This window comes from Balaenoptera borealis, assembly GCF_965194805.1.
Source record: "Balaenoptera borealis genome assembly, chromosome: 1".
NCBI classification, from domain to species: Eukaryota; Metazoa; Chordata; class Mammalia; order Artiodactyla; family Balaenopteridae; genus Balaenoptera; species Balaenoptera borealis.
The window spans coordinates 194,439,062-194,461,761 of record NC_138860.1 but is presented as its reverse complement, the minus strand read 5'-3'; the positions used below and the strand labels follow the sequence as shown (position 1 = coordinate 194,461,761).

At 49.6% G+C, this 22,700-nt stretch overlaps 1 long non-coding RNA gene across 5 annotated transcripts; it reads right to left on the bottom strand.

Annotated features, from left to right (window-relative positions):
- Positions 1–1,027: 1,027 nt before the first annotated feature.
- On the bottom strand, positions 1,028–16,503 carry LOC309629645. 5 transcript variants are annotated; one of them, XR_014245168.1, is made up of 3 exons: positions 13,729–15,197; positions 11,584–13,584; positions 1,028–3,595 (listed from the first exon to the last, which is right to left on the bottom strand). It is a non-coding gene; the product is annotated as an uncharacterized lncRNA (long non-coding RNA). The 5 variants fall into 5 exon arrangements; XR_014245169.1 differs by lacking the exon at positions 1,028–3,595 and adding an exon at positions 10,037–11,059; XR_014245167.1 differs by lacking the exon at positions 1,028–3,595 and adding an exon at positions 15,611–16,503 and having other exon boundaries at positions 11,503–13,584; positions 13,729–13,962.
- Positions 16,504–22,700: the final 6,197 nt, after the last annotated feature.

The window sequence follows — 22,700 nt, the reverse complement described above, 5'->3', positions numbered from 1 at the left end:
AACAGCATTGACAAATTAACTCCTCCCAGCCTTTGCCAAACTACAGTGGTACCTCTGAGTTCTCTGTTTCCTTCTCTATTCTGACTCTTTTCTCAATAAATCCACATTTCTTAATATAGTGTCACAGTGGAAGCAAAACAGACCTTCAATTTTCAGACCTCAATTTATAAAGCAAAGGTTCTAGGGGTTTTGTTTTTAAATTAAAGGACCACATAATTTGAAAATTGTACAGGTTCTAATTCTTCAGTTCCAAGACACCAAACACACTGCATGCGGTCCCCATGGAAAGGCCCCTCTCAGCAGAAGCGCCACCGATTCCACAATGAAAGGGCAGCAAGGTGCCCTTCTCCCTTCTCTGCTGCCTGGATGGCCCCCATGTTTTTCAATCCATGCCCCCTGGCAAGTTTCTAAGGTGCAATTCTGAGACCCTTCCCTTTCCCATCCCAGCAGGTGGCCAAGGGCCGGCCCGGGCTGGAGACGTGCAGGAAGCAGAGCTGGGCCAGCTGGCCAGAGTGGGGTTTGGGGGTTCTCAGCAGGAGAAATCACCATGCAGGATAAATCCCTTGGCCTTGCCATAAGCCAAGGGCAAGTCTCTCAGGGCTACGGGCCCTCTCAGGTTCTCCTTGCAGATACCTCACGTGGGGCACTTGGCTACTTGGGAAAACCGCGCGGGAGCGAGCTTTACACCAGCAGATGTTTTGTAAAATTGGACGGGGTAGGCTCGGGCCTGTCCTCAAAGCCTCTACTCAAAGGCGAGCCCTTCCTGCGGCCGCCAGGTTAGGGGGCTCCGCGACTGTGCCGAACAGCTCTGGTGTGAGTTGTGGTTCCCTCCTCCACCCACCCCCACGAGCCCCCGAGGACGCCCCGCGCCAGGTGCGCTCTGGCCGGGACGCCCACTTCCGGGAAAGGCGCGCGGACCGCCGGTGCGCTCAGGTGAGCCGCAGCCAATGCCGAGCAAGACCCGCCCCGCCGGCGCCGCGTCCGCGTGGCACAGCACGGTCTCGGCACTCCGGGCACGGGCGCCTGGGGCCGGGCGTCCCCTCTCCTGCGAGCGCGAGGCAGGAAGCGGCGCCCCTGCGAGGCCGCTAACGATGCCCCGGCGCGCGGGCCCCTGCGGCGCGGAGACCGCTCCAGGCTGGACTCAGCGAGGCCAAGGCCGCCAGGACGAGCGCTTGCCGGGACCCGGCTCGGGCGGCGGAGCTGCAGGCCCCCGCAAACAACCCAGTTTTTTAAATGGAAAAAGGACTTGAAAAGACCCTTCTCCAGATAAGACATACAAATGGTCAACAAACACCTGAAGAGATGTTAAACATCGTTAGTCACGATGGAAATGCACATTAATACCACAACGCCATACCCCTCCACAAACACTAGAAGGCCTATAATCAAGAGAATTAAAAATAACAAATTTTGGCAAAAATGTAGAGACATTGATACAGAGTTTCCCATGGGGAAAATGAATCGGTCCAGGAGATGGATGGTGAGAATATTTGTACAACAGTGTGAATGTAGTTAATGCCACAGAACTGTATACTCAAAATGGTTTAAATGGTAAATGTTACTTTTAATCACAATGAAAAGAATGAATGAAGCACTGATGATACATGTTAGAACATGGATGAACACTGAAAACATTCTAAGTCAAAGAGGTCATGCAGAAAAGGTCACCCAGATCATACTTAGCTCATGTGTTTTAAACCCATAAAGGTTTTGAAAATGAGGGAAAGTCTCAATAATGGTTTCAGAAAAAGAAAACTGGATCAGAATGGGAAAAGACATTTCCATAGAGTTGCGGAGATGGTGAATGTTGAAGTGGGCCCGTGGATAGGATTATAAGGTGGAACCATAAAATTTCGTCTTTGGGTCTTTATGTTCTGGTTCCCTGGGAGAGGACCCCAGTATTGCATAAAACACACTTGAGTAGTTTACGTGAGGTGGTGTATTTTGTACTGCTACTTATAGTTTTTTTATACACTTGAAATTACTGGGGAGTACATTACTTTTCAAAAGAACCAGGTCAAAACCATGCCCAAAAAAAGCAGAGAAGACATCAAACTTCATAATAGAGGCCAAACCTTAACCAGATGCGGTTCACCTAAAGTGGTGACGCTCATCATTCTTGTAGGGTCCACGCGTTATTAACAGGCACCATGGGAAGGTTATATTAGGAGCCACTGTGTCTTGGGTGCTGTGGATGACCTGGTTGTAGTAGAAACAGTGGGATTTCTGAATTCTAGTTTCCCACATCAAACCACCAAAACCCTGTTAGAACTAATAAACGAATTCAGTAAAGCTGCAGCGTAAAAAATCAGTACACAAAAATCACTTCTCTTTCTTTTTTTTTATAAATTTTTAAAAAAATATTTATTTCTTTATTTATCTTTGGCTGCATTGGGTCTTCGTTGCTGTGCACGGACTTTCTCTAGCTGCGGCAAGCAGGGGCTACTCTTCGTTGTGGTGCACAGGCTTCTCATTGCGGTGGCTTCTCTTGTTGTGGAGCAAGGGCTGTAAGACAGCAGGCTTCAGTAGTTGTGGCACACGACCTCAGCAGTTGTCGCTCGCGGGCTCCAGAGCACAGGCTCAGTAGTTGTGGCGCACGGGCTTAGTTGTTCCAAAGCATGTGGGATCTTCCCAGACCAGGGCTCGAACCCGTGTTCCCTGTATTGGCAGGCAGATTCTTAACCACTGAGCCACAAAGGAAGCCCTAAAAACCACTTGTCTTTCTATACACTAATAATGTGCCATCAGAAAGAGAAATGAAGAAAACAATCCCATTTACAATTGCATCTAAAAAATAACTGGGAATAAATTGAACCAAGGATGTGAAAGCACACTGAAAACTGTAAAACACTGATAAAAGAAACTGAACAGACACAAATGAATGGAAAGCTATCCCATGCTCATGGATGCAAAGAACACTGTTAAAATGTCCATTCTACCAAAAGCAATGTTCAAATGCAAAGCAAGCCTGGTCAGAACTCCAATGGCATTCTTCACAGAAATATAGCAAACGTTCCTAACATTTGTGTGGAAACACAAAGGCCCCTGAATAGCCAAAGGGAGTCTGAGAAAGGAGAACAGGTTGCAGGCATCTCCCTCCCTGACTTCACACTACATTACGAAGCTACAGTCACCAAAAAGTGTGCAATTGGCACAAAAACAGGCACACAGACCAGAGGAACAGGACAGAGACCCAAGAAATAAACCTACGGTTATGCGGTAAGTTAATTCACAAGAAAAGAGCCAAGAACATACACTGGGGAAACAACAGTCCCCTCAATAAATGGTGCTGGCAAAACTGGACACCACACACCAAAGAACACTGCACTCTGTCTACACCACACAAAAACTGGCTAAAAACCCAGTGTTCCACATGAAGCCCTTCCTCTCCTGGGTCCTCTGAGGACAGACACCCTCAGCACTCAACTAGACACAAGAACCTTCTCCCCCACATTTCCTCACCTTTTCCTTTAGCAGCGTCACCTCCCAGCAGGTCCAGAGGAGACCTGCCTCCTGTCAGCGTGAACTGGACCCCACAGTGTCCCAAAGCCCCAGTGGGTCCTGAAGAGACCCGGCTTCTGCTACATCCATTCTGCTGTGGAAATTCAAATTGAAATAGAGCCAAATGACCCATGAATTCTCCAAAATAGTTAAGGAGCAGTTAACTAGAAACCGTAAGAAATGAAATGATTATAGACACAGACTTATTTTTTTTTTTTTAATATTTATTTATTTAGCTTCGCTGGGTCTTAGCTGTGTCACACGGGACCTTTTTCTTTTTTAAGTTGCAGCATGCGAACTCTTAGTTGAGGCACGTGGGGTCTAGTTCCCTGACCAGGGATGGAACCCAGGCCCCCTGCACTGGGAGCACGGAGCCTTAGCCACAGGACCACCAGGGAAGTCCCTAGACACAAACTTTAGAACTTATGCCAAATTCACACAAATTTATTCACAGACATTTCAAATGCAAGGCTATGAAAATTACAGAGAAACATAGAAGAAAATCTACATGACCTTGGGTTTCGTCTATAGATCACGAGCTTTGAGTTTTAACATACAAGGCCAATCACAAAAGAAAAAACTATGGTGGACTTTATAAAATTAAAGATTTCTACTCTCAAAGACCTTATTCACAAAGTCAAAATGAGGCAGGAGATAAATGGTCTCCAGCCTATGCATTTACAACTGGCCTCCGGTTCACACTTCCTGGGATGAGAAAAAAATGGGCTCCTGGCTGGACATTCATTACCAACCCCCTGTTTACTTTTCCTGAAGCAAGAGACAAACGGGCTCTAGGACTACATATTTATGACCGGACTCCTGTCTATATTTCGAGGTCTGCACCTCGATATGAAAACCAGCAACAGAAATAGGGTAAATAACCAGACATTGGACATTTTTATGGGAGGGACAGAGTGGGACTAAACCCTGTTAAAAGATCAAGAGGTCATACATTTCTCATCCTTGGGGCAAGGGAAACATTGCACATGTGCAGAAAGGTTCCTTGGGGGTCAAAAAGGAAGGGGCACCACCCCAAAATAGGTGATGCTAAGGTCGTCCCACAGGCCTCTGGGTGGTAATCCATGTTGGAAAAAAGTTGCGCACGCATGTTGGGGAGGGTCCTAGGGCAGGGCAGGTGTGGAAAAAGAAACCAGATAATTGGCCAGAGGTGAACAGAGACCCGGAAGAACTGCCCTATATAAGTGACTTAACCGCCTCTCTACTGCACTCCTCCTCATTAGGGAGGGTGTCCACACCCTTTCTCTCCGGGTGTGCATCTCTGCCTTGCTTCTGTCTGAACTAAACAAACGGTTTCTCTGTGTGCTCTCCCACTTGTTGCTGTGCTATGTCTCTAATAATAAACTTTGTACCTGTTTTTACAGTTTTTACCTCTATGAGAAATGCATTTTTCACTGGGGGCAAGAGCTAGCGGGGGTGGTGGCTAGGATTCCTGGTTTTCATCCAGGCTACCCAGGTTCAATTCCTGCGCAGGCAATGAAGATCTCGCTTCATGCCACCACTCACTGCTGCCTCTCCAAGATAAAAAAGACAAGCCACAAACTGGGAGAAAAATACTTGTAAACCACATATCCAGTAAACGACTTGGACTCAAAATGGACAAAGACCTCTAGAACAACCCCATTTTAAAAATGGGTAAGGATTTGAACACACACCTGGCCAAAAAAGATATACAGCTAATAAAAATCATACAAAAATTATACAAAAAATCATATACTATTAGGGATTTCCAAATTAAAATCGTGAGCCATCACAGCACACCTACTAGGATGGCTAAACTCCAACAAAACCATGGCAACACCGACTGCTGGAGGGTGAGGAGCAACCCCTCCTCATGGCTGGGGTGCAGGCACAGCCACCTGGCAAGACAGTTCCGCAGCTTTTTCCACAACTAATCAAGCCTCCCCTCGGGGTCCAACAATTATGCGTCCAGTATATAGGCACTGCTTTGAAAATCTATGTCTAAAAGCAGAAAAGGATGCAGTCATGCACAGCAGCACTATTCGTAATGGCTAAAAACCTGAAGAAATCGGGATATCCTTCACTAGATGACTGCATAAGCAAAGTGGAGGACAGCCATGTCAAGGCGAGCAGAATACACCACGCCAATATATGTCTCTCTGGCACAAGGATTATTTCAGTCTCATTCAAAAAAAGAAAGATAGAAAAAACTGAGTAGAGACTGACCTTTTATGAAGGACATTTATAAGGAAATCTCCATTTGTAACGGAGTGTCCCTCTTTGCACCAGAAATAGAAGGATGATTAAATCTCAAGTCACTCTTATCAACGGAGAAGTCCCGACTTAAATCTGCATACAATACCTTTGTTTACTGTGCTTTGCATGATAACCTGCCACTATTGGCTTCCCCCCTTCCCCAAGGTCTTTTGTTTTTATCTGAAGATGGTATTTGGTATTTAAGGTGATGGCTTTGGCCATTTCAGGGACTGACTCAATTTTTCTGGGTAGCTCCCCTGTATACAGGAGGTATACATGCTGTTAAACTTCTGTTTTTCTACTGTTAATCTGGCTTTTATTAGACGGCGGGGGTGGGGCTCAACCAAGAACCTAGAAGGACAGAGTGAAAATTGTCTTTCCGCCCATACACATGCAATGGAATACTACTCAGCAGCAGAAAGGAATGCACCATCAGCCCATGGAAAGACATGGATAAATCCTCAGTATGTACTGCTACGTGAAAGCATCCAGGCTGAGGAGGCTGCACACAGTATGACCCCATTGGTGACATTCTGGGAAAGGCAAAGCTACACAGATGATAAGCAGATCATGGGGTGGGGGTGTGAAGCGTTCCATGTGACACTCTAGGATGGATACCTGTCACTATGCATTTGTCTAAGCCCACAGACGTGTGTAGCCCAAGGGGCCAATCATAATCTATTCAAATTTAGTTATTTACAGTGTAGGGGTATTACAGGATGGAATACTCAAGGTGACCGAATCTAACTGTATTAGAAATGCATGGACAAATCTCACTGTAGGGGATGGGATAAAAGGTGCTGATCTAAGTTAACTGTGGAAATGAACGCAATCTCTAAACTAAATGCAAAATGTACACAAACAGTGGACTTTATTTTATGGAGTTCTTTCCAGGGTGTAGCAGCTAACAATTCTGAAACCTCTGCACATGTAATCTGGAAAGGAGCAATGCATAGGTAAACGGCAGATAGTGGGCACCAAGCTCCTCATTGTGGGAGTGGGAAGTTACAGATAAGCAAGGGGAGAGCCTCTGCCCTCATAATACTTGGCTGAGCTTCCTGGGAGGATGGTGTGGGGAGTTCACTGGCCATAGGACATGCACAGATCTTTACACTGGGAAGGCTGTGAAGACATTGGAAACTCACACCCCATCTTTCCAACCATACCTGCTGCAAACACTCAGCCCTCTGTAATCAGCCAGTTGCACCTTTTTAGACATTCTTGCCTCCAGGCACATAAAGGAGCGTGAGGGTCTTGCATTACCTCTAAGCTGTCCCAGAATCCAGGCCCTGGGGGATGGAGCCAGGATGGGGGTGCCTGGGCTCCTGACCAGCAGGTGAGAGGAAGGAGGAAGACCAGTCCGGAGGACAGAGGTTCCCTCAAGTCTGTGAGCCCTGGAGCCCTGATCGGATTCACCCCCAGTGGGGACATGGGTGGGGCCTGCAGTGGTTCTGTTTTCCACCCGGGCCCCTTTGATGAAACCATGGCAGCAATGGGCCCAGAAGTCTCCTGGTGGTGTTTCAAACTGGCACAGCAGTTTTACAAAGGAACAGGGGAATGAAGCTGAGCTCCTGACGGCCACTTCTTCTGGCTCTGAGTTGCTTCTGTCAGGCCCACAGACACATCCGTGGAGTCTGCTGTAACCCACCTTCCCCAGCCTGGTCTTTCCTCTCCCTCCCTGCGATGAGTCCCGTGACATTTCCAGCCCGGACCCCTCTCCCAGGCCAGACACCTCTGTCCAGTCACTGCACCCCCATCTCACCTTGGGGGCTAACAGGGCCCTCAGGGGACCGGGATCCTGCAGCTCCCCATACCCAGGAGCAGCCCCACCTTCCCTGGTTGCTGAGCCCAGACACCGGGTGTAACCGAGCAGGACCCTACGGGGCCTTCCCAGGACAGACCCACACCCCCATATCCTCTGCTGTAGCTCCTCTCTGAAGTACCTGGATAACAGCATCTGATGCACGCTTCCTGAGTTGTTTTACAGACTTCTACCAGATGGAAGACATTAACTACTGTACTTGATGATCAAGAGCCCCCAGACCTACTGGCACCTAAGGATTGATACTGTTCACCACCCTGTTACCTCACCATCAACCATCCAGAGAATTGTGCACCAGCTGATCTCATACCCTGCGACCCCCTCCTCCAAATTCACACTAATTCCCCTCTACACCCACAGCCCTGGCCCAAGCCCGATCTAGTGCCTGGTTCCTCCATCAGGCCCTGGCAAATCTCCCTGCCCCCACAGTGCGTCTCACATCCCACCCCAACGTGGTCTTTCTGAAGCATAAACGAGACTGTGACTCTCTCCCACATGTAATCCCCAAATGTTTCCCCACCTTCGCTAGGGTATCTGCTGGGAGAGACATCTGCCAAGGCCCTGAGAGTCCCCGGCATCCCTACTGGGCTGGTGGCTCCTGGGTTCCCTGATACTGAGCACCTCAGCAGGCCAGGAGACACGGCAGGAAACCCCAGAACTGCTCACCTCAGGATGGGACTGGCACGGCCGCTGAAGGGTTCCCCAACTGGGACACAAACACTGCACAAGTGGCCTCTCCCTTAGCTATCGCATGATCCCCATGGGACCTGAGGGAAGGAAGGACTGAGGCACACTTGGTTCCTAAGGAGGATGGGATAGGCTCAGTCACATCCCCCCAAATTCACATGCTGAATCCCTAAACCCTGGGACCCCAGGATGTGGCTGTATTTGGAGATGGAGTTTTTAAAGAGGTGATCAAGGTAAAATGAGGTCACTAGGGTGGATCCTAATCCAATAAGACTGATGTCCTACCAGAAGAGATTAGGACACAGAAGATCATGTGAGAAGATGGCTGTCTACACACCAAGAAGAGAAGCCTCAAGGAAAAACCAGCCTGCAGACACCTTGATCTCAGACGGCATCCAGGACTAGGAGGTAGGTCTGTTGTTCAAGCTCCCCGGTCTGTGGTGTTTGTTATGGCAGCCCCGAGCAGACTCACACACAGGGTAAAGAAGGTCTCACACTAGATAGCCCACTCTCCATTCCCCTGTATGTGAGTTACAGTAGCCTCAGGAACTGAGGAAGGTGTGCCCGAGGAAAGGCACAAGATATGAGATTTTAGGCATAACACGACTGCACTGATATCTTTTTTTCCTTCTTTAAAGATTTTTAAAATCTTTATTTAATTTATTTTTGGCTGCGTTAGGTCTTCATTGCTGCACACGGGATTTCTCTAGTTGCGGCGAGGGGGGCTTCTCTTCACTGCGGTGCGCGGGCTTCTCATTGCGGTGGCTTCTCTTGTTGCGGAGCACGGGCTCTAGGTGTGGGGGCTCAGTAGTTGTGGCACACGGGCATAGCTGCTCTGCAGCATGTGGGATTTTCCCGGACCAGGTCTCGAACCCGTGTGCCCTGCATCCGCAGGCAGATTATCAACCACTACACCATCAGGGAAGCCCCATGACTGCACTGATCTTAAACGAGCCTGATCTACATTCACACGAGATGGTTTTGTCCTGTATATACACCCACATTAGCACCTTCAGTCTCAAGGGCAGACCTTTGTCTTCACCACCTCCACTGAGAGCATTACCTTAATCTGCTCTGAACCACCTCCTATAGGATTTCCAGAACCACAAAGCATCAGAGACTGCATGCTGCTGTGTAATCATGTTTCACAGGACCAGAGGCTGTGCGCCAGCTTCCGGGTGACCCTGCCACAGCAGAGCCGCCCAGCTGTCCACCAGAACCCACGTCCCTTTCTCCTGTTCACAGCCAGCCTGCACCTCCCAGCCTTCCCACCCATTGCAGCTCCAAATGGAAGTGATGGAGGTGGTGAGGACCTTGGCCAGCCTGTGTCCTAGGATGGAGGGCATGGTGCCATGTGGTCACCCCATCCCCTGCTGGTTGGAGCCCTCCACCTGAAAGCAGGGAAGAGAAACAAGGAGGACAGAGCCTGGGCCCCGACCCCCACCTGCCCTGAACTATCACATGAAGGGAACACAGACATCTTGAGCATCAGACTATTTTGGGGGGACACTTTGTTCCAGTAACAAACCTTTGCTTTAAAAACCAAGGTGCTTTACAGATCCCTCCCCAACTGTAACAGAAAGTGAGGCTTAATTTCATCATAGAATAAAGTTATGAGGAATTTACAGGCCAAAGAAACTTAGGTTTGGGATACTCAATTAGTGAAGAATCTAAACAGAGTTTGGGCTTGGAGCAGTAAATTAAAGAAGTACCAAGTGTTGTTCATATAGGCTTCTGCACCTTTCACATGAGAGACTTATTTCCTGCTTTCAAGGAGATAGAGAGTCAGAGTGTCCCTCTTGCATCAGCCATTTATTAAGGAACTGTAATTCAAAATAATTGATATGCCATTGTGGAGCACCCCTCCCTGAGACCCAACAATACACAGAGGTGGGAATACATGCATATATTTCCTTGCATTATCAGCTGAGCACTTTCAGCTCCTATATGTAACTTTTTCATAACATTCTCTAGTAAAAGGAACCAGAGCTCTTTGAAATTATGGCTGACACTAGGACTGACACAGTAAATATATGAGCCAGGACAATCTTGAATCTTATATCAGAAAATAAGGAAGTATCAAGAAAAAAAAATCCACAGAGTGGAATGGTGTCAAAGGAAAACAGGAGCCAATGGAAAGAGCTCTCAATAGCCAAAGTAGGAATGAACTTAGCAACAAAATCTGGACTGCTGGATTATAACAAAAAGTTAAAAAAAACAAAGAAAACAAACAAAAAAACCTGTCCACAGGTGTCCATGCTGGTAAAAATAAGTAACTGCATAGGGTTTTGTTTGTTTGTTTGTTTTCATCAATAAGGTTGAATAGAAATCTCCTATGTGGAAGTCCCAATAATTGATGTGGACACTCAGCCATCCATGGATTGTGGAGGTGGAGATAACTCCTGTCTCCATAAGTGCTGCTTCCCAAAGTAGCTTCCTCCTGAAGAAGACACACAGTACGGAAGTGGGAAAAACTTAACTTCATTGTGGGGAAATCTGACAAACTACCTCAGCCAGGTGACCAAAGTTAATAGTAACAGTGATAAGTTGCCCTGAGAGCCTGTTCCCTTGATATAAAGTGATGAGAAAGCACTTTACCTCTGTGATCTGCTTACTCAAAACGCATAACTCAAGCCTAATCCTGAGAAAAACACAAAGTAAATTCCAATGCGGGACAGTCAACAAAGTATCTGACCAGTACTCCTCACCAATGTCAAAGTCATAGAAACAAGGACAGTCTGAGAAACTGTGAAAGCCCAGAAGAGCCTAAACAGACATGATGACTAAATGTCACATGATACACTGGATGGCATCCTGGAAGAGAAAAACTTAGAATGAAGGAAACCCAAATGAAATATGGATGTCAGTTAATAAGTGACAATTCAGATGAAAACTAGAATGAGAAACCTATTGCATCACACTAGAAATCTAGAGGAAATGGGTAACTTCCCAGTAAAAACACACATTAACAAAACGGAACATAACAAAGGAAAATACAAACACAACAGTTAAGCCACCAAAAGACCTCTTCCCCCTTTTGCTTGTCCTTCCATTGTTCCGGGATTTCGCTCTCCTGGGACAGGGAAGGAACAGAGACACAGCAGTCTGGCAGTTCCCCTAAGTTCGGACCCTGCTCAGTGTCTTCATCTCTCCCAGCCATGCCCCATCCAGTAGGGCACCCGAGGGAGTCTCAGGGATTATTCGTTCTGATGTATCAGCTATGACTTTTTTGATTCCAATGGACTGGACACACCTACTAAAGTAAAATAAAACATTATTTTTAAACGATAGAAATAAATTAATAACTGCAAGAGACAGGTTTAAGAGTGGATTTGGACCTGGCAGTTCTGGTGGCTCACTCTCTTGCAGTGTGATCTGGTCTCCCTCCAATCCTTTGTGCTGCTAAATGCCTTTGGGTGGCCCCATGCACAGGAACACTCTCTCTCACTGCATCCAGGGCTTCCAGAAACTGCAGGCGACACCCACTCAATGTCCATTTTAACAGAAAAGAAGAGGTTCAGTTAAGGTCAGGGGCTGTGGTCACCCATCCAGGGCTCTTGCTGTCCTCCCTTGATGGCAGGAAGCTCTTCCACTAGCTAAAATAGCAACTTTGCTGTTGGTGGTAAACTCAAGACTCTTGCTTTGGGCATTGGGGCCTCACATCAGAGGCTGGCCCTGATTGCCAGTGTACCTCAAAAGGCACACAGACTTCATTCGTGTCCCTGGGAGGTGGGAGCCCAGGAGTCACACCTGCCCTCTGACTATATTAATCACCCACCTCCACAGAACACATTTGCTCATTTCCCAGTCTCTGCTCTCTCCTTTACAGAGAACAGAAACCAAACGGTAGGTGGTAAGGAAACTGTTACTCAGCGGAGCAGTGTCTCAAGGATGATTCTATACCGTGGAATCCACAGTTGGCTGGCTTTCCGGAGGCCGCAGGGACTGGGCCCGGATGCACGTGGCTCCTGGAGACCACGTGGCCTCAGAGTGAAAACACCAGCTGGGAAGCCACTTGCTCCCATACCTTTGATTTTTAATGAGTATGAATGTCAAAGGTTTGCAACAACCCGAAGGCCAGAGGATTGCAGGGCCACGGTCTGCTGTATGCTGCTTGTGGCCAGGGCCACACTCAATGTCTGGAGGGTTACGTCCTCTCGGAAGGCTGAGAGGCTATGAGGGAGGAGGCCCTTTTCTCAATCACATGGATGTAGGGAACTGAAACATCCCAAGGGGCCGTCTACGCTGCCCAGGTAGCTGTTCAATTGCCCAGCAGCAAAGTCAGCACAGCGATTGGCCACAGGGGCTTGACAGGGCCCAGGCAGGCCTAAGCTGGAGGACCACAGATGCCTGCCTGGATGGTCAGGGATCAAGGGATATTCTGAGATTTTATTATCTACTACTGCCCACTCAAATGGGACGAAGGATGCAGCCAGTCCTGAAGGGCACCGCCAGCCCTCAAGAAGGCAGCATATGGGGGCTGGCAGCGCTACAGCCTTGCATGCGTGCCAACATGTCCCACTGAGCGCACTGCGTGTCAGGGCTGGGCTGGAACCTGGGTCCGGCCCCACCCTCCCCATGTTGGCGGCGGGGGACCTTCCTGACTTCTGAGGCCCTCCACAACCACAGACTGAGGTTAAGTTGGAGATGAAACAGCCAGCAACCAGAGCAGACATTTCATTCATCTTCTTTAAAGTCCAGGATGCGGAGAGGAAGCAGAGGCAGAGCAGAAAACCAACAGTCCAGCTCGACCCCGCGTCACTTGTACCAGGTGAGTCCCGTCCATCGTGCAGGCTCAGATAGAAGAGAGAGGGGAAGGCGAAGCAGGCCCATTAGATCGTGAACACTAGGTGTGTAAAGTATGAGTACTTTCTGGTTTTCTTTATATTTACAGGAATTTCTATTTTTCAATCATTAAGATACACTATTAGTAAAATAAAAAGATTAAAATTGTGTACACCTTTTCACACGCCCCTCACTAAATGTGAATTCTCTAGAAGGTACACATCTTCTGAAATCTCTTCTTACAAGAGTCACGGATTTACTTACTAAAAGCTGGCTGGAATCAACACAGGTGACTTTGCAGTTTTAGGATTGCCTGGGTCCGTGGCTTGCCGGGCTGCAGTTCCTACTTTCCAGCTCTGTAAGATGCAGGTGGAGAAGCAAGGGTGAGACCTGTCTCTCTATGAGCTGTTCAGCTAGGACTCTGAGGTACCTACCTTGTGCAGCACGTGGTAGCAGAAGCACGGGTCACAGCAGGAACAGAGTACTTGGTCTCGGCCCTTAGATGACCCAGAGTGGACATTACATACTCAGCCAACAACCAGAAAAGAGAGTCCCTTTATTAAAAAAAAGAAAAAAAAAAGACTTTCAGCCAGCACCTGGGGTTCACCCAGGCCCGCTCTGACCTTCTGTTCCCCCTCTAATACAGGCCAACAAGATAGCTCTCGGCAAAACTGTGTCCCCACTGACCTCCCACCCACCTCAGTCAGGTCTTGCTGAACCCAGAGCACCAGGAATGCTGACCATCCTTGCAGTTTGGGGCCCCAAGGCTATAAGCTCACCCCAGTGGGCCAGCTCTCTGGGGTCCTTCCGGCACACTCCCGAGGGGAGTGATGGGGACGCAGCTGGAATCTGAGTCGCACAGTCTGCTCATTTCACCTTCACTCGTTACGAAAAAGGTCTTTACCCATGAAACATTCACCCCACTTTTGGTCCTTTAAAAAAACAAATTTTCTTAGGAACTATTACACCAAAGTATCTTCCGGAAAGCAAACGTTCAGCAATAAGATTTACTTCAGTACAATTTCATTTTATGTACATACAAGTGTACTTAAAGAGGACCATGTATAAAATGAGATGCCTAGTTTGCCATTTCTTTGAAGTCTGAGGCACCTGAGGTTTATGATTGTTCCTTTCATAGAGTACTGTATTCCTGCCTTTATCTCCAGACCCAAGGATGGGGAACAAAGGTGAAACAGGTCTGCACACTGCAAAATGTCTTCAGAAATCTGCAAACCCAGCTTCTTACAGGAGTTAAAGGTTAAGGACCAGGACAATGAAAGGGTGTGTGGGGGAAGGAATAGCAAGTAACCAAAACAAGGTGTCTGCGACCAGCCCACCTTCTCTGTCAGGAGCTGCACCTGGAGCTGGTCTCTGCGTTTGGGCAGCCCTTGTGCTTCACAGAAGCAGTGCTGAGCCAGGGCGGAGCAGCTGGCCACAGGCACCACCTGCCAAGTACCCACTCTCAGTCCTGAGCTAAGCTTAAACCATAATTACATTTATTTGCTTATTTACTGTGACAGGCAACGTGCTCAGTACTTGGAGTGACTATATTCCCCCCCATTTTATTGTTTTAAACCACTTTATGAAGGTATCATTGACATACAGAAAGCTGTACATGATTAATACATGCAACTTTGTGAGTATGGAGACAGATTACACCCATGAAACCATCACCACAATCTACACCGTAAACATATGTGTCATTCCAAAGGTGTCTTCCCGACCTATTCATTCCTTTATTTATTATTATTCCTATTATCATCATTCTTTGTGTGTATGGTAAGAACACTTAAGATAGGAGCCATCCTCAGTAAATTTTAAGCACACAATACAGTATTGTTAACTACAGGCACCATATTTGAGGTATACAGCAGAACTCCAGAACTTGTTCATCTGGCATAACTGAAACTTTGTGCCCTTGGACTAGCACCTCCCAATTTCTCAGGGACTCAGAAGGGGTGACCTGTTGCCTCGGGCCTTGACAGCTGGGAGGAGGCAGAACCTTGGCGTCTTCCTGCTCTGTCCAGACCTGCGCGCGGTCTGCAAATGCTCTGCCCCTGGCCGCAGCCCCTTGCTCACACGCCCTGGTGTAAAACCCCAAGTTTGGACCCCAGGCCACCTATGCATGAGTGGCAGAAACCCTTCCCCAGGGACCTCCCTCTGCCTCCTTTTTCTAGTCTTCTCCCTCCCATGCCTCTCCTTGCTCCCCCGTGAAGAAGGAGCTGGTGGAGAAAAGCAAAGCCCAGTGGCTACAATGACACACACACACACACACACACGCGTGCACGCACGCGCGCGCGCGCGCGCGCGCACACACACACACACACACACACACACACACACACACACACACACACACACACACACACACACACACACACACACACACACACACAGCTCCCTGCAGTGACGGCTGCTCTGAGTGGTCGGTGCGTTCACACATTAAGCCTCATGACGACCTCGGGAGGGCAGTCCTCACTGTTCCCCCATTTCACAGATGAGGGCCCGAGGCAGAGGACAGCAGTAGCGCATCCACCCTCACACAGGATGAGGCCCAGACGCCCCTAACCTGTGGCTCACCTGGCTCCAGCCACAGCCGCCTCGGGTTCTCGCAGACTCTGCTGGGTCTTTTCCACAAATCCCTTCGACACCTACAGGCTCTTAACTAATCTACGAGGGCAAGTTACTCAAGTTCGTCTGAAAAACACCCCCCCCGCAGGTTTCTAACCAGCTATGAGCACGGGAAAAACTGCAGACAGATGGGAGAGCCCAGGTTACAGAAGAGGTTGAAGCAGCTGCTTCGTTGGCACAGTAGGAGAAGGGAGAGCTTGGCAAGGAAAAGAAGGTGCGTGGCTGGGAAGGAGGGGCGTGTGGACCCTCTCAAAGCCCCGTCCTCCACTCAAGCACAGACTTGGACCAAGCCCAAAGCAATGTGAGGACTCTGCAGTCAACAGGTTGAAGAAGGCGTACACCCTAGACCAAGGCCAAGTGCCAGCCAATGTCTTCAGAAGGGAAGAAAAATATAAAGTAGGCGGCTCTGCTTGGAGTCTTTGAGATTGAGCTGCGAGGGGCAGACCCCAGCATCATGCCACTCCAGCACATGTTCATGCCCAGAGGTACCTTTTCCACGGGGAACTGTGGACATTTGTAGAACATATCTGCCCTTTTTCTCCACAGAAGAACCTGAGAGTCAGAGAACTGAGGTATCCCATGGAGGAGCACACACCGTTTACAGGTTGTAAATAGCTTCAGGAGGTCACCACTGCTGACCAAGCCCCAGCTGCATGCGCATTTAGGCACACAGGTGGGTCAAGAGTCAGGCAGGGTCCTTTTGCAAAGCTGCCTCGCTAAGCTTCCACTCTAATAAGGTTTTGGTTACAGAAATGCATATGCATGGCAGAAGTTTTTAAAATGCAGAAGATAACTGAGAAGTAAAAATTCCCTGTGATTCCCTCCCAAGAGATATTACCGCCACTAACCTACTGATCCATCCATCTCCTTTCAGCCTCAGGCTGAGCCCCTCTGACCTGGATGTCAGTCTGGCGTGGACACCACACCCCGCACAGCAGCCGCCACCTCGCTACTAATCGGCCTGATTCGTCTCTTTCTACCCCAAATACCACCCTGTGCATTACCAGTGCCGCCAAGACCACGCCTGCTAGCGCCAAATCCAGCAATCCCCCCTCCTGGCTTTGCAGACCCTGCTCTACAACAGCGGGGAGCGTGGGGGCGAAGCGCACTCTGAGTGCACAGAATTCGGGGAGCTAACGAGGCCCTCAGGCCCCGACCCCTAAAGCCAGGGCACCGGGTCACTCACCAGCAGCGGACAGCAAAAGGCCCTTAAATCGGAGCAAGCTACAGGAGAGGACCATCGCCCCCTTGTGGGCAGGAAGGGGGTTGGGCTGTCTCCTGAGCTTCTCCTGGAGGCCAGCATTGCCACGTGCATAGGTTTCTCACCCTCAGCACTGCTGACATTCTGGGCTGAATCGCTCCCTGTGGTGGGCTTTGTCCTGGGCATTGCAGTGTGTTTAGCAGCGTCCCTGGCCACCTGCCACTAGCCCACCCTCCAGACATTGCCAGGTGTCTCTGGGGAGGGAGGGTAAACTGTTCTGTTCAGGGACCCCTGCACTCATCCTGCCGCTCTGGCCAGCCCAGGGGCCACCGCGCCTGCAGGACTCACCTCCTAACCAGGCATACCGGGGAGGGGGGGCGGGGAGGGTACAGGCTGGAGTCTCTTCTCCACCAGAGTTGGCATCCAAAACTCCTAACTGCTGATTCTGCAACTCCGAATGAGGTTGACATTTCTCCCCTCTCTTATCAGGGGCTTGAAAACAATTTATCTCTCTGTGGTTTCATTATTAAATCCCTTTTCTTTCTGATGAAAATGCCTTTGGTCCCTAAATACATAGAAGTTTAAGATTTTAAGTGTACTGCTACTTCTATTTTAGATACTGATGACTATGAGGGCAAACCTAGGCCTTTTGGGAAACACATTTTTCTGGGTCTATAACATGTTTCCTTTTTGATACTGGGGGGCTCGGGTAGCAGTTTGGGATGGATTATTTGAAGCCAAAGATTTGAGGATTGCATCCTTACACCTGCCTATTTTCCCTCTCAGTCTCCATCTGAAACTAGCCTGGATACATGGACAGTGTGGACCTCGGCAGCCAGGATCTCAGTGAAGGGACGCCGCTGGCTGAGCTCTGTCCGTTCATGTGAAGGGCAAACTGCTCACCCCTGAACCTCTCCACCTTGGACCAGGTGTCGCATTGCAGGGAAGGTACAACCTACAGACACTTTTATTGGCAGACCTCTTTAAAGATTTCAAAGTGGGGCCACATGGTGTACGTTTGTTGCCAGGATTTCGCCATGCATACGGGAGGGTAGCGCTGTGGTGCCCACCTTACAAATAAAGAAAGCTGAGGCTCACTTAAGTGGCTTGCCCAAGTTGACCTAGATTCTGGTCTTTCATGGGATGCCTGCAGGACACACAACAGGAATATAAGGCCTCTACACACTCCCAACACCTCTGATGAGATGGCTTCTGCCGTCAGGCCCCCATTTCCCAGCGGACACATAGCACACTTACACGTGCTTCCTAACAAGTGAAAAGAGACACGAGCTACACACTGGGCACTTCCCTGAATCAGCATCTCTACACGGGGTGTTGTGTGTGTAGCGAACTGCCTCAACTAAGGAATGCCTGAGTTAGGCCTCTGGGCCTGTGCTTGCTCCAAAAGCCTGCACTGTAACACGAAGAAATGTGCTTTACTCACAGCTGGAACACCAGCCGACGTTCCCTTGGAGGCAGGGTGACTTCAGGTAGTAAGTCCTAGAAGGAATGCTTAGCAGAGTGCTTTTTCAGTAGAGCTCACAATAGGGCAATGAGGCACAATTCCATGGCATGTTAGATGGGGTAGAAACGTTTTCCTAAAGCTGCTGGAGTGCTGAAGAAATCTAGTTCTCTCAAGTAAGAGTGTAGCATGTTGCCCTTTGCTCGGCATACACAGAAGGCATCTGAAGGGCCAACTGACCTGGCTGTTGCTCAGCAAACATAGAGGGGTCTGGGGGTACTCAGGGATCTGTAGGGAAAAGGGTGCCAACCGGGGGGCTTAGGAGTCCTGAAAAGGGTACTTCCTATAAAATAAAGCAGAAGAGTGACTAAGACATCATGGAAGAAGCTGCAAGACTCCCTTTCTGCACGGCTACTCACAGCATTACCTCGAGGCCAGTACTCACGTTGAGTTTCCCTTTAGATCTAGAGCGCGGCAGGATGAGCTCCACCCCGGCCATCGAAGCACCCGGCTTACCTAGAGAAAACTAATTTTCTTCTTAGAGACATGCCTACAGTGGCTAGTGGCCTGTCAACAGCAGTCAATTTCAAGAAGCTTCAAGGCAGCATGAATGGAGCTTTCCAAATGGGAAAGCAAGGCTAGTTCCATCAGACCCCCATTTCCAAGGGCACACGCAGCATGCATCCCTGTGCTTTCTAACAAGTCCAAACAGACACAGGTTACCCAGTGGTTCCTTCCTTGAATCAACTCGTCGAAGCAGGGTGTTCTGCAAACAGCAAACTGCCTCAACCAAGGAACGCCCCAGCTAAGCCTCCGGGCCCGTGGCTCTTCAAAAGCCTGCAGTGTTACACGAGGAACTGGGCTTTAGTTGCAGTCGGAATGCAAGCTGACATTCTCCTGGAGGCAGGGTGACTTCAGGCAGGGGGTCCCAGATCGAATGCGAAGCCGAGGGTTCTTCTCAGTGCAGCTCAGACTAGGGCAATGAGTCACACTTGCACGGTATGTTGGACCGGCTAGAAAGGTGTTCGTCGACCAGTGAGAGTGTTGAGATATTCAAGCTGTCCCAAGAAAGAATGCAGACTGTTGCCCTACACTGGGCATACACAGAGTGGTTCCAAAGGGCTACGGGCCTGGATGTGGCTTAGCAGGCCCATGGGGGCCTGAGGGTACTCAGTGTTCTTGCAGGGAATAGGGTGCCCACGCGGGGTTCCTAGATGTCCTGCAGAGCGTACTGAGGTTAAAACAATGCAGAGCAGCGGCTATGGCCTCATGGAAAATGCTGCACGCCTCCGCTTCTGCATGGCAATTCAGGGCCTTACCTCGAGACAACTGCTCACGCTGAGTGTCCCGTTAGCGACACAGCATGGTAGGATGCTGACTTTCTCCTCGAGCAGAGTGACTTCAGGTACGAGGTCCTCGAAGAATCCTAAGCAGAGTGATTTATCATGGCAGCTCAGACGGGGGCCATGACGAACAGTTCCATGGCACGTCGCACTGGTTAGAAATGTGGTCCTGAGGCTGTTCCAGTGCTCTGGAAATGTAGCTCTCCTTAAGGAACGAGCAGTGTGTTGCCCATCACTCGGCATACACAGAGGGCCTCCAAAGGCCCGACCTTTGGGCCTCGATGTTGCTCAGCAGGCCCACAGGGGTCTGGAGGTACTCACTGAACTTGGAGGGAAAATGATGCACACCCAAGGGGCCTAGGAGTCCTGAAAAGGGTACTTCCTTTAAAATAAAGCAGAACAGGGGCTTCCCTGGTGGCGCAGTGGTTGAGAATCTGTCTGCCAACGCAGGGTACACGGGTTCGAGCCCTGGTCTGGGAGGATCCCACAGGCCGTGGAGCAACTGGGCCCGTGAGCCACAACTACTGAGCCTGCGCCGCTGGAGCCTGTGCTCCACAACAAGAGAGGCCGCGATAATGAGAGGCCTATGCAGCGCGATGAAGAGTGGCCCCTACTTACCGCAATTGGAGAGAGCCCTAGCACAGAAACGAAGACCCAACATAGCAATCAATCAATCAATCAATCAATAAGTCTTAAAAAAACAATAAAAAATAAAAAAATAATAATAATAAAGCAGAAGAGCGAATAAGACCTCATGGAAAGAGCTGCATGCCTCCCTTTCTGCGCGGCTACTCAGGGACTTACCTCGAGGCCAGTACTCACGTTGACTTTCCCTTTAGCTCTAGAGCGTGGCAGGATGAGCTCCACCCCAGCCATCGAAGCACCCGGCTAACCTGGAGAAAACTCATTTTCTTCCCAGAGCCATGCCTACAGTGGCTAGTGGCCTGTCAACAGCAGTCAATTTCAAGTAGCTTCAAGGCAGCATGAATGGAGCTTTCCAAATGGGAAAGCAGGGCTTCCCTGGTGGTGCAGTGGTTGAGAATCTGCCTGCCAATGCAGGGGACACGGGTTCGAGCCCTGGTCTGGGAAGATCCCACATGCCGCGGGGCAACTAGGCCCGTGAGTTACAACTATTGAGCCTGCGCGTCCGGAGCCTGTGCTCCGCAACAAGAGAGGCCGCCATAGTGAAAGGCCCGCGCAGTGCGATGAAGAGTGGCCCACGCTTGCCGCAACTAGAAAAAGCCCCTGCACAGAAACGAAGACCCAACACTGCCATAAATAAATAACTTAGGATTTCTTTAAAAAAAAAAAAATGGCAAAGCAAGCCTAGTCCCATCAGGCCCCCATTTCCACGGGCACACGCAGCATACATCCCTGTGCTTTCTAACAAGTCCAAAGAGACACAGGTTACACAGTGGTTCCTTCCTTGAATCAACTCGTCCAAGCAGGGTGTTCTGCGAACAGCAAACTGCTTCAACCAAGGATCGCCCCAGCTAAGCCTCCAGGCCCGTGGCTCTTCAAAAGCCTGCAGTGTTACACGAGGAACTGGGCTTTAGTTGCAGTCGGAACGCAAGCTGACATTCTCCTGGAGGCAGGGTGACTTCAGGCAGGGGGTCCCAGATCGAATGCGAAGCCGAGGGTTCTTCTCAGTGCAGCTCAGACTAGGGCAATGAGTCACACTTGCACGGTATGTTGGACCGGCTAGAAAGGTGTTTGTCGACCAGTGGGAGTGTTGAGGAAATCGAGCTCTCCCAAGAAAGAATGCAGACTGTTGCCCTACAGTCGGCATACACAGAGTGGTTCCAAAGGGTTAGGGGCCTGGATGTGGCTTAGCAGGCCCATGGGGGCCTGAGGGTACTCAGTGTTCTTTCAGGGAATAGGGTGCCCACGCGGGGTTCCTAGATGTCCTGCAAAGCGTACTGACGTTAAAACAATGCAGAGCAGCGGCTACGGCCTCCTGGAAACTGCTGCACGCCTCCGTTTCTGCATGGCAATTCCGGGCCTTACCTCGAGACAACTGCTCACGCTGAGAGTCCCGTTAGCAACACAGTATGGTAGGATGCTGACGTTCTCCTCGAGCAGAGTGACTTCAGATATGATGTCCTCGAAGAATCCTAAGCAGAGTGTTTTCTCATGGCAGCTCTGATAGGGGACATGACGAACACTTCCATGGCACATCGCACTGGATAGATATGTGGTCCTGAGGCTGTTCCAGTGCTCTGGAAATGTAGCTCTCTTTAAGAAACGAGCAGTGTGTTGCCCTTCACTCGGCATACACAGAGGGCCTCCGAGGGACCGACCTTTGGGCCTCGATGTTGCTTAGCAGGCCCACAGGGGTCTGGAGGTACTCACTGATCTTGGAGGGAAAATGATGCACACCCGAGGGGCCTAGGAGTCCTGAAAAGGGTACTTCCTTTAAAATAAAGCAGAACAGGGGCTTCCCTGGTGGCGCAGTTTTTGAGAATCTGCCTGCTAACGCAGGGTACACGGGTTTGAGCCCTGGTCTGGGAGGATCCCAAAGGCCGCGGAACAACTGGGCCCGTGAGCCACAAGCACTGAGCCTGCGCCTCTGGAGCCTGTGCTCCGCAACAAGAGAGGCCGTGATAGTGAGAGGCCTATGAACCACGCTGAAAATTGGCCCCCACTTACCGCAACTGTAGAGGGCCCTAGAACAGAAACGAAGACCCAACATAACAATCAATCAATCAATCAATAAGTCGTAAGAAATCAATAAAAAATAAAAAAAATAAAATAAAGCAGAACAGCGACTAAGACCTCATGGAAACAGCTGCATGCCTCCCTTTCTGCACGGCTACACAGGGACTTACCTGGAGGCCAGTACTCACGTTGAGTTTCCCTTTAGCTCTAGAGCATGGCAGGATGAGCACAAGCCCGGCCACAGAAGCACCCGGCTTACCTAGAGAAAACTCATTTTCCTCCCAGAGCCATGCCTACAGTGGCTAGTGGCCTGTCAACAACAGTCAATTTCAAGAAGCTTCAAGGCAGCATGAATGGAGCTTTCAAAATGGGAAA